At 36.9% G+C, this 18,345-nt stretch overlaps 1 long non-coding RNA gene across 1 annotated transcript in view; it reads right to left on the reverse strand.

The window, feature by feature from the left end:
- Positions 1-10,107: 10,107 nt before the first annotated feature.
- Positions 10,108-18,345, reverse strand: part of LOC140887228 (uncharacterized) — a 65,364-nt gene continuing 57,126 nt past the window's right edge. Inside the window, exons 2-3 of the long non-coding RNA XR_012151767.1 lie at positions 10,264-10,421; positions 10,108-10,179 (exon numbers count right to left, since the gene is read on the reverse strand). This is a non-coding gene — a long non-coding RNA (uncharacterized lncRNA). The remainder of the gene's footprint in view (positions 10,180-10,263; positions 10,422-18,345) is intronic.

The following is an 18,345-nucleotide window of genomic DNA, read 5'->3' on the forward strand; positions in this document are numbered from 1 at the left end:
CGGCTCTTCGTGTTCGATTTTGGTTAATTATTAGAGATTAGAAGATTAGAAACGGGGTCTCACAGACAGAGTTAACAAATTGCCACTAGTAGTCAATAGCACAAATCCCGTGCCACATCAACACTACTAATTGTTGTTTTGTTCACCCAAAGCGAACATCAAGACGAACTAAGCCCAAGATTTGCTCACAATCTATCAACCTAGACAATTTCCATCCCATGAAAAATCCTACGCTCAACTTCTGAAAATATCAGACAGTACTTAGCGTAATCACTGGACTTACTATCCTTACCTCGTTCATTTGAGATGAACGCCACGACTCGTCAAGTCCAAGAATCATAACTAACGAATCCCAAAGATTTCCACAATCTTCGGACACACTCCTGATTATATCCCTCGTTAAGATTGTGCAACAATTCAAGACTGAGGTAGCTTACCACGATAACCCACCTGGACAACCACCAAGGCTTCATGGGTATAGGCCACGCTTCCCTCTCATCTCAAATAGTCCTGTACAGTCCTTAACATCTGATATAATCCATCACAGATGAAGTCAATCATCATGGAGTAGTCCTCGTATTCGAGTCGAAGTCTCGAAACAACATCCCATCTAGTATCTTGGATGATTCCTATCACAGGGAAACTCTAACCACAACTCTGATGACAACCCCTAGCCATCGCTGGTAGAAACCCGTCCACCTACTAGATCCACACGTCTAGCAGTAACCCAAAAGTTATAACCTATCTGCTCAGAGTACACACTTGTCAAGAAAATCCCTCCAAGACTGGTTCCCACAACAGAATACTCAACCTATATCTCTGGCACACCAGACGATATCTAGCTAATGATATCAAACCTGATATCCAATCCAAGGTCATACCCTGTTGTGACTGCTACCAAATACCTAGACTGAGTAGTCTTTCCACCGCCAATCCTAAAGCACGAAGGCTCCCAGGTAACCTCTGAAGTACAACTCTCGGCATATACTTGACCTGTCATCTTGATGAAAAACCCAATCATCATAAGTCTAAACCTAAAAAAGGTCAGACAGCCTACTGTTTTAAGGAAACAACATAGAATAAAGCACAATGTTCTAAACCGAACAATATTCCCATGCCTCCAGATGAACCACCTAATCACTGTCACTAACTTAGTCCACTGACTCATTAGGTAAATCCTAGGAAAACGCCTAGACTAACCACAAGTCAAACAGTTACAATCGGCCCACTCAAATTCCATGAGTTACCACAGTTGAACACTAATCAACTAACATCATGCCAAAACTTAGCAGAATCACTTGCAATTATTCACGAATTGCTGGATAAATAATACATGTATCATTGCTTCAAGTTATGTACAATTCTCTTTATTACAAACCAATGTAATATACACAGTATTCAAAATACAATGAAATATACAACCGAACTTGAAATGATACAACCATAGTATGATGATTCATTACAACTGAAATACTATTTACAACTACAACAATACAGTATTTAAAATCATCGTACTAGTCTTCGTCTCTTGAGCATAAAGCTTCTAATCGACACACGCATCAATATAGGCGTACTGCCGTCCAAGTCTCTCTACATGTCCTCCTACGAAAAACTCCGGAGAAATGGCACGTGATAGCCAACCAGCTATGTTCTGCGCAGTGCATGTCAGTTGACCTCTTCTGCTCACGATCTACCGTCAGTTTTCTTCTTGTATTCATATCATTCTTTTGAACATAAAGTTTCCCGTTTGCCTACCAAAAGCATCGATGCATGCATATCGGCAAAACCATGTTCCGCATGAGTTTAGTGATCTTATGCTCGAAACCTGTCATGCTTAGACACTCGAGGCATTCCTTGGTGAAGGTCAATAGGACAATCTCTCCAACTACGACTGGAGAATCTTTAGAGTTGTGTCATCATGGTATGGTACTGTACAGATGCAAACATCAAGTAAGTCCCCACTAATCCTCTGCCACTGCCTCTGGCATCCGGTACTCGATCCAAATCTAGGATCCACATGAGTAGAAATCTTGAAAGCTTGGACACGATCCATTGCTCATATCCGCACTTGCTGGAATCCCATAAGCCAAATCTTTAGAAATCCTGCAGATGATGATAGTATTCGAGCAACCTAATCGCCGCATCATCACCTCTTCCAAGGTCTCATCAATCCTATAAGGATAACCCAAAGTCTTAATACTATATCCCAAGTCTCTTGCATGCATGATCTGATACCTATAAACGTAGCGACCCAGCCCAAAACCACTACATAATCAGAGTTAAGAGCATAATTAAGCATGTATTAAATAAATTGCTGCGGAAGACTTAAATAAAAACAGACCGGCAGAATACAACCGGTTAAACAAATTCGATTATACAACCCAATCGAATAATAAGCCTAAAAAGCAAAAACCTTTAGCTAATCCTGCTGTCTTTACTGGTCACTGGCGACTCCAAGCTCCTGGTGCTCAATCCTGCACCTACACCTGCCCCGTCGAATGGGTGTCCAGATACACAGAAAAGATTGGACGTGAGCTCTAAGCTCAATACAAAAGCACGGGTAAAACATACAAATATGATGCATGCAAATGACAGGGTCTCCATATCTGGGATAACTGTATACAACTGCTCAGTAATGGCACCTAGGACATGAATGGTACAACCCGGGGATCAAATCCTATGTAATGCTCATTCCTAACGGACGTAGACCGTGTCTTCCAAATGCCAGTGCCGGCTAACCCATCGGTCGCGGGGCGCTCGACATCAACCGTCCGAACAGGGCTGAGCGGCCCTACATAGCTCATCTCAAAAGATGGTTAGACACAATATGATATGCACATGCTACATAATAATATGACACACAAATGCAATACATAAGCATGCAAAACCCGCTGGCTATCTCAGTCAGAACTTACGTATCTTTCTACAGGCAAATCCTAGCAGTCCCACTCTAGGTTCCAAGCCTATCATCAACTCTACAATGAAAATACACATGCATCATTAATTAAGCTCTAAAAGCATTAACTAAACTATTGCATACTCCTAAATATTTTTAGGAAGCCAAAACTATACCTGCGTCCGTCGTTAGCCCTTTGTTGACAATGACCTCAAAACTAGGCCACAGCTCCGCTACGATGCCTGGATCGCTATGCCACTTCCGGATTCTCCATACGATGTCTAGATCTCCCTAGATCTGAGTTAGAAGGCTAAGAAATTGAGAGAGAAAAAGGAGAGGTGCGAGTTGAAAATGAAATTTTGGACCCCTATTTATAAGCGAAGTTCGGAGCCTCCGAACTCGACTTCGGATCCTCCGAACCCGTTCGGAACCTCCGTTCCTGTTCGGAACCTCCGATCCTATTTTCAGATCCCCAGGCCCATCAGTGACGTCACCAATGACTCATTATCTTTGGAGCCTCCGATCCGAGTTCGGATCCTCCGAACCCGTTTGGAGCCTCCTAACCTGGTTCGGATCCTCCGAACCTTCGGAACCTTCCCGGCCATTTTTGAGTGTCCTGGATCCATTTTTGGACTCCGTTAACCAATTTGAAATTTCCTTAATCATGTTTTACTTAATATAACATGATTACATGATTAACATACTCATTAATCGCTAATTACGAATACGGGTCACTACAGTTAGTTGATCTTATTCCGTACTTTTCAAGTTGATTGAATAACATAGACATGCAAGAAGAAAACGATTTAGTTGACCAACCTCAAATGAATTCTATCTTGAAAAATTAAGGGGTCAACTGCTATAGTGATTTACCCAACCGATCACCCCAAAACACGATCCTACCAAGTGGTGTCATAGCAGTTTACCCATCTGATAAGTGTGTTGTTATACATTCTTATGTGCTAGTTTCGAGTCGAGTTTTCATGCATTTATTATGTCTTTAGAGTGTTTTTGCTTAATTAATTTATTTATTTCATGCATGTGGTCTACATTTCATTTTCCTTGGTTTGAATGAAGGTACAATGAAGAAATCAAGAATTTGGAGCAAAAGAAGTGCCACAATAATGAATTATGAAGCAGCAATGGTCAAAAAATTAATTTTGATGTTAGAGACATTCAAATCCAATCTCCACCGTTTAAAATGACAAGATGTTTTGAAGTTGTTGTCCAAATTTCATCTTGATCTGACAGCTAAAACTCTGGATATGATTTTTTCAAGAAAACTACGCATTGGGAAGGAAAATGTAGCGCCTAAGCGCCAGTGTTTGGCGCCTAGGCGCTGCTGCACGAACAAAAAAAATTTTGGGCAAAAAATGACGCGCTCGTGTTTTAAAAATTCTGGACAGAAACTTGTGCGCTCGAGTTGGTTTTTCTGCCGCTTGAACGCGACCGCGACATGGAAATTTTATATTTTCGGACTCTATCAACAAAGTAAAGAAACATGGCTGGATTTTAGCATATAAATAAGATATTTTACATCAGATTTTGGGACTTTCACGCAAGAAATCAAGGCGGCGATTAGGGCTAGGAGATTGAAGAGGATTGAAGACTTTTCATCTTCTTCTTCTTTGTTCTTTTTCCTTATTCTTTTTATGATTACAACTTTGTTTTGAATTAAGTTTTAGATTTGAGTAGTTTTCTTCAACCAAGACCATGAGATTGGGTCGAAACTAATTTATGTTTGAGACATGGTTACATGTTTGAATGATTTTGAATATTTTTATTATTGATTGATGTTAGTTTAATATTTATTATGAATAGCCTGATCACCTAGTCACATGTGTGTTGATTAACCATGAATCGAAAGAGGATTGTTTAAAGATAGCTTTAAATACGTCAATCAACATATGGTTAAACCAGCTAGAAATGTATTCGGTTTCAGTATGCTGTTTTAGGTGAAAACTGAATTTTTATAAATATTGAATGTGTTTGAGTTTGATTAGAATTAATTAGAAATAACTAATCCGTCCAACTTGAATAGGTTTGACAACTCTAAAAATAGATTGTTGAATAAGATAGGAAAATTCACTATGATTGGAATAAACATAATTTTCGGTCTGTGCCACGTGGATGCATAAATTAGTTCGATACATTCGTGTGTCTTAGTTGTCTCGTTTTAATTAAATTTATCTTTCAGCTATTTTAATTTTTATTTTTTTATTAATGGAATTTTTATTTAACTCATCGCATCCTTTTTATTATTTTGTTTAGATTAAGTAAAATAATCAAATCTTGGTAATTGACTACAGTCTCTGTGATATCGATATTTGGACTCGTTGTCCATATACTATAACTTGACCTAGTGCACTTGCTAGTTCCAATCGAATTTTACGGTCTAGTTTTTGGCGTCATTGCTGGGGACTGTTTAGTTAATATTATGATATATTATTTGCTTGAGACTCGACATATTATTATTATTATTTTATTTTATTTTTTGTTTATTTATTTATTTATACTTGTGAGGTACTTGGAGATGGACAATCGACAGGTGTTCACAAGGTTTGCCCAACAGTACTCGGAACCATTCTATGTTACATGAGGAAGATTTAATTATTTGGCTAACAAATTCCGATACCACAAATTTTCAAATTGTTGCTTACTCAATTTTTTCTGTGGTGGATTGGATGAGACAACAAGAAGTTGGGTAGATTATGGAGTTTTGGCCACCGGCAGTCATTTGTTCAACAGAGATTACGACAATGTGATACACTTGTTAAATGATATGGCGGATTTCGACTATCATTGTCATTGTGATATTTCACTGCAGGGTTGGAGTCACCAATATCCTCCAGAATTCAACTCTACCAATTTTGCGAACCAACCACTTGAGCATCAAGAAGAGTGTATCAAGCGTTTTGATGATAATGTGACTCAGTTGGAGAACATTGTGAAAAAGCAGACAGAGATAAATAAGTTATTAGAAAGTCACATCATGTAACGCCCCGAATTTATCTTAATTGAGTTTATTTGAGATAGCCGGAGATTTTATTATTCGAGGATCGATTTGTTATTGATCAGGGACTATTTTGAAATTTTGGAATTTTCAGGGACTTAAATGCAAATATGAGATTTTATATAATATCTTGGCTTGAGTTGACTTGGTCTTCATTTTTCTCTTCTTCCTTCTTCCTTCTTCCTTCTCCAACCGTGCGCCTCCATTAAAGAAGAAGAAACGTGAGCTTCAAGTTTTGATCTTCGGTTTCTAGTCGATCCATCCGGTAGAATTTAAATCCGAAGGCAGATTAGCGATCTCAGCATTGAGAGCTCCATTCTATCGTAAGTATTTCTCCGATCAGTTATACTTTATTTTCCGGATTTTGTTAGAATCGAATGAGTTTCGAGTATGATTTTCTTGAACTAATTCTTATCGTTTATTCTTAGTCGGATCGGAAAAAGAACGTCGTTCGGAATTGTTATGATTTTTGTTATGATTTTCGAAAATGAGGCTTAGAGATATGATGGATTTGAGATGTTTTGATGATATTGAAGTTTTTATGAGTTGAATGAGATATTGTACTGCTGTCTGCGTTTTCAGTTGATCGATTTATAGTCGTTATGCCGCTGGTTTGAGTTTGGGATTTTCGATCGATTGTATTGTTGAAACGTATTCGAATTGAGTTGTTGAATGATATTGATTCGTTTATATCTCCGTACAAATTGGTTTGAAGGCCGATAACTTGGAATTAAAGAGTTTGAATCTCGAGAGATTAAAGACGGTATAGTATTGTACTTCTTGACTATTTGATTTGAATTCGAATAGCTTTTGAATCGAATTATCTATTGATTGTTCAGGATTGGAACTTTCGATCAAAGAGAGGTATAAGATGACATTGGATGGAATATGACGATTAACTCGAATCTGGATTGATTCGAGTGTCCTAGAGAAATCACATACTTTCATGTCTATGTGAACTACTTGAATTACATGATTGAATGTTTTAGTTTTTCATATGCATTCATATTGAGCCGAAAGCTTCGTTTCATTTGAATTAGACGATCAGGGGATTATATTCGAGTGGCACTGGTAGGCGATTTACTAGAGTGACCGATCAACTCTCTATTGAATGCTCCGGAGTCTGGAGTATTGAACTATACATCGTCCACCTCGAAAGGGGAAGTCGGTTTGATTGTTGTGATATTTCATCCTCGGAATCCCAACCAAAGAATCGAGGAACCGATTTGCCTTTTGATTATCCGGATTGATAATCTAGACTTTTGAAGTCATGCATTCATCTACTCTCGTTTGGAATATCTGGAAGTTGATGTATTTCATTTTGAGATGCCCTTTTGATATATCATGTTTGTCTATTTTTACTGGGATTTATTGTAGCGACCCAGCCCGGATCCACTACGTAATCAGATTTAAGAGCATAATCAAGCATGCATTAAATAAATCGCTGTGGAAGACTTAAATAAATAACAGACCGGCAGAATACAACCGGTTAAACAAATTCAATTATACAACTCAATCGAATAATAAGCCTAAAAAGCAAAAACCTACAGCTAATCCTGCTGTCTTTTCTGGTCACTGGCGACTCCAAGCTCCTGGTGCTCAATCCTACACCTACACCTGCCCCGTCGAATGGGGTGTTCAGATACACAGAAAAGACTGGACATGAGCTCTAAGCTCAATACAAAAGCATGGGTAAAACATACAAATATGATGTATGCAAATGACAGGGTCTTCATATCTGGGATAACTGTATGCAACTGCTCAGTAATGGCACCTAGGACATGAGTGGTACAACCCGGGGAGCTAACCCTGCGTACACTGCTCATTCCTAATGGACGTAGACCATGTCTTACAGATTCCAGTGCCGGCTAACCCGTCGATCGCGGGGCGCTCGACATCAACCGTCCGAACAGGGCTGAGCGGCCCTACATGGCTCATCTCAAAAGATGGACATGCACAATATGATATGCACATGCTGCATAATAATATGACACACAAATGCAACATATAATCATGCAAAACCCGCTGGCTATCTCAGTCAGTACTTACGTATCTTTCTACAGACAGTTCCTAGCAGTCCCACTCTAGGTTCCAAGTCTATCATCAGCTCTGCAATGCAAATACTCATGTATCATTAATTAAGCTCTTAAAGCCTTAACTAAACTATTGCATACTCCTAATATTTTTAGGAAGCCAAAGCTATACCTGCGTCCGTCGTAACCCTTTGTTGACAATTGCCTCAAAACTAGGTCATAGCTCCGCTACGACGCCTGGATCGCTATGCCACTTCCGGATTCTCCATAGGACGCCTAGATCTCCCTAGATCTTAGTTAGAAGGCTAAGGAATTGAGAGAGAAAAAGAAGAGGTGCGAGTTGAACATGAAATTTTGGACCCCTATTTATAGGCAAAGTTCAGAGCCTCCGAACTCGACTTCGGATCCTCCGAACTGGTTCGGAGCCTCCGCTCCTGTTCGGAGCCTTTGATCCTGACTTCGGATCCCCGGAAGTAACATCAGTGACGTCACCAATGACGCATTATCTTTGGAGCCTCCGATCCGAGTTCGGATCCTCCGAATCCGTTCGGAGCCTCCTAACCCGGTTTGGATCCTCCGAACCCTCGGAACCTTCCCGGCCATTTTTGAGTGTCCTGGATCCATTTTTGGACTCCGTTAACCAATTTGAAATTTTCTTAATCATGTTTTACTTAATCTATCATTATTACATGATTAACATACTCATTAATCGCTAATTACGGATACAGGTCTCTACATTTATTCTCACCGGTTATCCGACTGTTGTCTTGTTTTTGTATGTGTGCTTGGCAATAGGTAGGCCAGAACCGAGTCAGAGGTCGCATGGATAGTTGGGATGTGAAGATAGAGTGAGGACTTGGTGTTAGAAGTCGATTATGTAATCGAACTTAGATTGTACTTGAACTTGTTTTGAGTTGTATTGTATAACTAGAATCTTGCATGTACTACTGGATCTAATGGATGTTCAACTCTAGACTTTTAGGGGTTGGATCTTGTTGTCTGGAGTTATTTATTTATGTTGGATGGATGTTGTTTTGAATGGATTTGAGTTGGAGATTGGATTTTTGAGAAACAGCCCAGATTTTTGGTTCAGAGTGCTGCTCGCTCGAGCGGGTGTTTCTTACCGCTCGAGCGAGGGACCAGAAATTCCTTTTTTTTGAGACAGGGAATTTCTCGCTCGAGAGGGTGTTCCTTATCACTCGAGCGAGAGTATTCCAGGGAGCCGGGCAGAGTTTTGCTCGCTCGAGCGGGCGTTTCTTGCCGCTCGAGCGAGACACTGTTCACAGGAAATAATTTTTTTTTTATTGATTTTCAGCTTGGCTCTTGTTCGCTTTATGTTGGTTATTCTAGTTTAGATGTTTGGAACCAAGGTCCTCACACATCAACTCTATAGAACCATTTTCTGAGATTTGTCAAGAGAATGAAGTAATTGTGCCAGATCAAGAGCCAATATTGTTTGAGGAATTTTCATGCGAGGATAAGCCAAAAGTGACAGTGGAGGATGAAGAAACATACAAGGTAAAAGATTTGAACTCATCGATGGTCTTTCCATGTACATCATTAGAAGATCTATGTTTGCCATGAACGCCAACTCCACAATATTACATCTAGGGGTGTTCATCGGTCGGTTCGGTTTGAATTTATCCAATTTCGATTCGGTTTTCCGGTTTTCGGTTTATGAAAAATGTAATCCGAAGTCAAACCATTCTACTTCGGTTCGGTTCGGTTTCTGTATTATAATGGACCGATTTATACGGTTCGATTTGATTAGTTTGATCATTAATAATACATAACACAATAAAAGAAACATGAATTTTATCCAACATGTAATTTAAATACCCGAACACAAGTAAAGAAACAAAAAATAACAAACTATACAAGAACAAACATCCAACCTCAGTCTTATAATATTTTTCAAAAAAACAAAACAATACATACTACATAGATTCTCAATTGACATATTCATGATGCTTGTAAGTTGTACTTTGTTGGTGTCATGTTCAAAATTTTGAATGGAATACACTTGAGTTTGTTTGAACATTTTTCGTGCTCCACACTTGTCAACTATTTCGATGGAAAAATGGAACAATCAGTATATAAATCAAGGTCTATATATCCTAAATTCCTAACATTAATACTAAAATTTGATATAAATTAATTTCATTTATTATACCTGATTCCAAGACGCATTTACATATCAGTTATGCAAGAAACATCTCTTCCCAAGCTCGCCATATCTGGAAAAAAAATCCATTTAAAAAAATAAAATATTGATCTCATTAATTTAAAAAAATATGTACTTTCAGTTTTTTTTTTTTTACTATTTTCAAACTTCTCGAGCTTATCCAAGTCCTCTTCTACTGTAATAGGTAAAGATTCATGACGAAGCCAATCTTGTGCACAAAGAAGTGCTTGCACCAATTTAGGAGTTAACAAACTCCTAAATGGATCAAGCACACGTACGCCGGTGCTAAATGCACTTTCTGAAGCCACAGAAGAAATAGGAATTGCCAATACATCACGAGCCATCTCAGCAAGAAAAAGAAATCTAGGTGAGTCAACTTTCCACCAAAGCAAGATATCAAAATTATCATTTACAGACTCTGTTTCTTCACTAAGATATTTGTCCAACTCTGATTTAGAGTCTGTAGTTCCACTAATGGCTCTGTGCCTCAAATACTCTTGCTGAATTAATGTTCTTTTATGTGTGTTTCCGGAACTTGACATGTCAAATGTGCTACTAGCTAAAGCAGTAGACTGAGATTCTTTTGAAGTTCTCTTTCGGTACTCATCATATAAAGTTATCACATAGAGCTTTAGATCATCTCTCATCCCCCCCCCCCCTTTTTCTTCTCCAACGAAAATCATATTATTCATATTTTCTGGAGCACCCCAATACTTGTCACATTTAGCTTTCATCCTCTCCGCCATAAAACTCAAATAAATATCATCAATATCCACTAACATTTTCAAAATGCAAGAAACTTCACCATGAGTCTTATTTTCTTCCAATCATCATTAGTAAAAGCACCTGCAACCTTCTCATCTTCACAAGTATTATTAAGAAGATTATCCAGCAATCCAGGACCAAGAAAAACATATCTTGCAAAGGCATTCTTAAATTCTTGTGTTGTATTCAACATCAAATATGTCGAATTCCACCTAGTAGGAACATCCAAACACAATGATTTTTTACTTTCTATTTTTTCAATTTCACAACAATCTTTGAATCTTTTTATCCTCGCAGGAGATTGTTTGATGAATCTCGTAGCTTGTCTCACACAATGGATGACAGTGGGGCGGGTCTAGATCCGGCCAAGCGGCAAGCGGGTCCATATGCAGGTCCGGGTCGGGTTTGTTTGGACCCGCCAAAAATATATATTAATATATAAATATAAAATATATATGTATATATATATTAATAATATATAATTATATTTTTATATTAAATAATCAATACTCTATTTATAATTTGAGTTTATAATATTCTTGGGTTGAAATAATTTTAATATATCATGATATTTTTAATATAAAAATATATCATTATAAAATTTCTTTAGTTTTAATTATTAATTAAATAAAAAAATAATATATTTTAACTTATGAGAATATTTTTTGTCCTAAATATTGTTAATATAAATTTGAAAATTAAATTTAATGATTTTTTATTAATTTTTTATTTAATAAAATTTAAATTATATAAAATTTGGCGGATCCAACGGGTCTAACCCGGATTGGACCCGTCGGGTTCACGGGGCGGGGCGGGTCTCGGGTTTGCCCAAACTCGACCCGCTGCCATTCCTATCTCACACGTTTCACAGAATCACCAACCTCTTTCAATCCATCTTGAACAATAAAATTGATAATATGAGCAACACATCTCACATAAGATGACTACCATCCATGATAGTTCCCCATTTACTGAATTGTTTTGAAAATTCTTTCACCGTTGTATCATTTGAACTAATATTATCAACTGTAATGGTGAAAACTTTATCCAAACCCCAATCTATCAAACACTTGAAACTGCCATATCATCACCTTTATGACTACTTTGGACAAAAATTTAGGATCTTCTTGTGTAGTTTCCAATCTTTATCAATAAAATGAGATGCAAGACACATATAATTGATTCTCTGTATCGAAGTCCATGTATATGTTGTGAGACAAACTCTTTGATGTGTTTCTTTTAAAAAACAACTTCAGTTTTTTCTTTTTTCCAAGAAAAGTTCAAAGCAATCTCTCGTTATCGTAGCACGAGAAGGAATTCGAAATAGAGGTTGTACTATATTAATAAAGTGCTTGAAACCTTCTCTTTCAACAAAACTAAAAGGTTGCTCATCTACAATGATCATCCGAGCTAAAGCTTTTCTACGTGATTCTTGATCAAATCTCCAAACATTAAGTTAAATTTCACTTGCATCATTCAAATTTGGTTGAAATCTTAATTTAGCTTGTTTAGTCTCAGCATTATGGGGATTTAGTGTACACTTTCTCATATGATTACCTAAAGAAGATGTTCCATTGGAGTTTGAATCAGCAGCATTGTTTGAACTACAATAACGACACCTTGCTCTTTTATTCCCATCAGAATCATCATACCTTTCAAAATGTTCCCACATAGCTGATCTAAGATTTATGGATTTCCTTTTCTTTGAATCATCGGCAGATTTCGTAGAAGATGTGATTTGTGGCTCATCATTTGAATTTTTACTTTCACCAAGTTTGCTATCATCTTCAGCCATCTAAAAATGCCATTAACAAAATATAAAGATTAAACAAGAACCGAGCAGGCTGAGCAGCTTCACAACATCGCAACAACAAACAAAACAACCGAGCACAACCACAACAATGAACAGAGCAATCGAGCAGAGTCGCAGATGAAGAAAGCTTCAGCGACGAACATAGAAGTCGGATCATGAGGAAAGCTTGGCGGTCGGAAAATTTTTTGATGAAAGCTTCGGTGGACAAAGCAGATTGGAGACGGTCTGTAGAAATTGTGAGAGAGAGTGAGGCGGCGATGCGTGTCTGCGTGAGAAGGAAACCTAATAACCCAGGGACTAAAATATAATATGTATAAAATATGAAAACCTAATAACCTAGGGACTAAATTATAATATATCCTATATCCCGATCGGTTCGGTTATTTCCGGTTTTTATTCATAAAAACGAAACCGAACCGGTAAACCGAACAACTCAATATTTGTATTCAAAACCGAACCGACAAACCGATCCAAAAAAATCTAAATTTTAATTTTGGTTGGTTTTTTCGGTCATATCCGGATAATGAACACCCCTAATTACATCATTTATGAGCTTCGGCTTAGATTCGAAGTCTCTTCCCAAAATAATCAGTTCATATGGAGTGTTGTTGGAGCTACGAGCTTAAAATGTTAATACCACGCCAAGCATGAGGGCGTACAAAATCAAGACCCATACGTAAAGTCGTATGATTCTTACCATGAGCGACAACCGCTCTTTGATGATTGCTTTGAGAAAGTCGGGCTATAGACTATAAATTTAGCGTTGACTGAGAGGCAACCCATCGTTTTCTTTTCTTTATTTCTTTATTGTTCTTTTTATTTTTATTTTATTTTTATTTTATTTTTATCCTTTTTGCTAATCCACCACCTTATCCGTCGCCTTTATATGTGCAGTATGTTGCCCCACTAAGAGAAGTTACTGTTGGAGTTCTACAACCGGAGGAAGAGGAAGAATCTTAGACCAGAGGAGCTTTATATTTGTTTTCATTGTGTTTATGTTCGTCTTTGCATTTGTTTGTTCTTGCCTTGTTTTTGTTGTTTCTGAAGCATTGAGGGCAATGCTTTGGATAAGTATGAGGGGTAGTCTAGTTTTTATTTCATTGTGTTTTGTGTTGTGTTTGTGTTGCATGTGTTCATGTTTTAGCCTGCTTGCATCTTGTTCGTTTTTGTGTTCGCTTGCATGTGTGTTGAGTAGGATGATGAATGAGAGCCAATGATGATATGAAGTTATGAAATTAATTTTTTGAAAATGTTTGCCCTTGATTTGACATGAGAAACCTTATGTTGAACCGTGAATCTTTTTAAGCACTTATGTTAGACCAGTGAATTGTAGCGAAAAATTGATGATGTTTGTGTCTGTTTGACCATTGCATGACACTGGGTGCTAAGTGATCTTAATTGTGTCTTTTGAATTCCAATGATGCTCTAACATTGCATTTATGATCTTGGGCACACCATCATTTTTGAAAAAAAAAATTGATTGATTTTTTTTTTAAAAAAAAAAACTCAACTCCATCCGGTTCATGGACGAGGAATTGAATCCTAATTATCAAGTCCAAGGCTAAGTCTGCGGATTCAATGGGGTTGATGCTCCATCCAAGCTATAGAAGAGAGGATTGAAATCCGAATCCTATCACAATTATAGCTAAGTTTGCGGGTAATTTATGGGGCTTAAGAAAGTCGGGTGCAAAATTATGCGGTGCGTAATAATAAATATCGAGAAAGGTGTGTTTGTTAAAGGTATTTGGAAGGAATGAATGCATGAAAGTGATACTTGCACTGATGTGTTATTAGGTCGCTAAGAAGTCTTGAAAACAGATTCTTTTTAAGTTGCATGTAATTGGAATAACATCGCACACACACACGTTCACATTAAACCTGAAAGAGTTGATGCCCCGCTATCCAAGTTGTGGCTAAGGGCTTTGAGAGTCTCTTATTGTAAACAATCTTTGTTTAATATAATTTACATTCATTAATGGCATTTTCTTTATTTTTCTTCATAATGTTATATTGTGATATACTATTGTTATTTTGATAAAGACCTTGAATATACTATAGTGTAAGTAAGATGAGATAGTGAATAAAGAGATATCACTATCATGAACACATCTTATAGTCACTGTATATTCTAAACAGTTCCTAGTCAATTGAGCCGTCCGCAAATAAGGATAAGGATCGCTTGAGATTGAGACTAGCATTTGCGATGCCAAGTACCACGTTTCATTGGTATGGAACATAGAGATGTTCAAAGCATGCAAATGGATATTCATATGATGAATGATCGAACTACCCTATTCGGACTTTCCAAGTGGTTATTATTAATTGAGTGGATAAGTCTGCGATTTTGGTTGTACACTATTAGTCCTTACTACTTGAAACATCATGGAGACTCTATATGCTAGTACTATACTTTGACTCATTTACCGACTCTATGAGGGTCATCAGGTGTCGGGATTGGGTACAGTTACGACACATATAGGAGTCGATGCTTTGTTGTCAAGGATTCACCACACGCTTGCGAGTGTGGATATCCTATGCGATCTGAGGAGATATTAGTGTGACAAATCTCTGGCCAGAGTATTCGATGTGATTTAGGTTACTTGGTTTCCTAGTAGCACATGCGATGTCACTATTTGATCTTCAAGATGCATTGCATAGTTATCGAATCTCGAACGAATCTCGATGTACCAATGGTTGTTGATTCGATCGGGATATATGGATGAAGGGACCGTACTGTACGCTAACCAAAACCTACTGGTTCTTGCAGGCACTATCAGTGATACCTAGGGAATCATGGGGCGATGTTGTTAGGCGCTCTTACCATGATTCGATGGGTAAGTCGGAAATTGTTGTTCCAAGTCACAAGGAGTTGTGAGCCCACGGCTAGCTGTATCCCTGAACCATTGAGGGTCATACAAGTAATGAATTACTAATCCCCGTTGAGATAGTTAAATTTAAAAAATTAAATTTAGCGAAAGATAAGTTGGACTTCTTAACTAATGGGAGTGAAATTTCCGAAAATGACATAGGGATGAGAATTTTTGGAAATCACTGAATTCGGATTCAAAAAAATTATCTTGACTTTAAAAGCTGCAGAAATGGTTTCTATGCACAATGGTGAAATTGGTTTATCATTCTGAGTCACGATGAATTTTATATTAATTTTTGAACATGCGGGTTTTTCTTGTCAGACTTGAACCTATGACTAATGGGCCCTAAGGTGTTAGCAGCCCACATTATAAATAAGTTATTGCAGTCCAAAATTAGACACACAAACTCATAATCGACAGAGCAATTTTCGAAAATCTTAGAAGAGTTCTAAGGAGAATTCGAAAATCCTGTCTCCCTTTTGAGAGAGAATTCAGTCAGTGATTTTTTGAAAATTACATTCTGAATTGACAGATCAAATCTGTAAATCTCTTCGATAAACATCTGATTGATTTCTAGTGCAATCAATCAGAGGGTTTTAGTTTTTTGTTCGTGGACCTAATTCAGGAGATTGATCGAGCGAGTCATCAGTTTCTGAGATTTACAACAAGAGCAGATTAATCTGTTGGTGTCCATAATCAAGCCATAGCTTGAAAAGGTAAAATATTAATTGTTATTATTATTTTACATGTTGATTTTAATCGTTAGGATTTGATACCCATGATATGGAATTGTTCCATATAAGAAAATAAAAATTTTTAAACTTTCGCTGCTCCGGGTATCATATCACACTGATCTGAAAACGTGTTCCAACAAAACCGAGGGTGTATTGTGGAGAGTTGAGAGTATTTTTGAGTTTGATATGTTACTTCACTGAGACTGCTACTTTCCATGAATTTATCCTACTTCGTTGTTTTGTTGTGTTTGTTTCATCATTTGTCTTGCACGAGGGCGAGCAAGATTTAAGTATGGGGGAGTTGATAAGTTTGTTGTTATACATGATTTTTTGCTAGTTTCGAGTCGAGTTTGCATGCATTTATTATGTTTTTAGAGTGTTTTTATTTAATTAATTTATTTATTTCATGCATGTGGTTTACATTTCATTTTTCTTGGTTTGAATGAAGGTACAATGAAGAAATCAAGAATTTGGAGCAAGAGAAGAGCCGCAAAAATGAATTACAGAGCATCAATGCTCAAAAAATTAATTTTGATGTTAGATACATCCAAATCTGATCTCCACCGTTCAAGATATTTTGAAGCTGCTGTCCAAATTTCAGCTTGATCCGACTGCTAAAACTCCGGATATGATTTTTTCAAGAAAACTACGCGTTGGGAAGGAAAATGTAGCGCCACCGTTCAAGATATTTTGAAGCTGCTGTCCAAATTTCAGCTTGATCCGACTGCTAGAACTTCGGATATGATTTTTTCAAGAAAACTACGCGTTGGGAAGGAAAATGTAGCGCCTAGGCGCTGCACGAACAAAAAAAATTATGGGAAAAAAATGACGCGCTCGAGCGAGATTTCTTGCCGCTCGAGCGTGTCCGGCGTGTTTTAAAAATTTTGGACAGAAACTTGGGCGCTTGAGCGGGTTTTTATGCCGCTCGAGCGACATGGAAATTTTATATTTTCGGACTCTATCAACAACAGAAAGAAAGATGGCTGGATTTTAGCATATAAATAAGATATTTTCCATCAGACTTCGGGACTTTCACGCAGGAAATCAAGGCGGCGGCATTGAAGAGGATTGAAGACACTCCATCTTCTTCTTCTTCGTTCTTTTTCTTTATTCTTTTTATGATGACAACTTTGTTTTGAATTAAATTTTCGATTTTTGAGTAGTTTTCTTCAACCAAGATCACGATATTAGGTCGAAACTAATTTATGTTTGAGACTTGATTACATGTTTGAATGATTTTTAATATTTTTTATTATTGATTGATGTTAGTTTAATATTTATTGTGAATAGCTTGATCACCTAGTCACATATTTGTTGATTAACCACGAATCGAAAGAGGATTGATTAAAGATAGATTCAAACACTTCAATAAACATATGATTAAATCAATTAGAAATAGTATTCGGTTTCAGTATTCGGTTTTAGATGAAAACTGAATTTTCATAAATATTGAATGCGTTTGAGTTTGATTAGAATTAATTAGAAATAATTAATCCGTCCAACTTGAATATGTTTGACAACTCTAGAAATAGATTGTTGAATAAGATAGGAAAATTCACCGTGATTGGAATAAACATGATTTTCGGGTTGTGCCACGTGGATGCATAAATTAGTTCGATACCTTTATGTGTCTTAGTTGTCTCATTTTAATTAAATTTATATTTCAGCTATTTTAATTCTTATTTTTTATTAATTGAATTTTTATTTAACTCATTGCATCCTTTTTATTATTTTGTTTAGATTAAGTAAAATAATCAAATCTTGATAATTGACTACAGTCTCTGTGAGATCGATAATTGGACTCGTTGTCTATATACTATAACTTGACCTAATGCACTTGCTAGTTCCAACAGAATTTTACGGTCACCACCCAACAGATCCTAACATCAAATAAAAAATAAATTAGGTATCAAGTAACTTAATATTTAATTTTTATCTACATAGATTCAAATAATATTTTTGTATTGTTGAAATCATGTTAATAAATCTTTACTACATTATAATACATGAACCCCATATAAAACTATATTTGGTCA

The sequence above is a fragment of the Henckelia pumila genome, chromosome 3 (assembly GCF_033568475.1).
Source record: "Henckelia pumila isolate YLH828 chromosome 3, ASM3356847v2, whole genome shotgun sequence".
Taxonomy (NCBI): Eukaryota; Viridiplantae; Streptophyta; class Magnoliopsida; order Lamiales; family Gesneriaceae; genus Henckelia; species Henckelia pumila.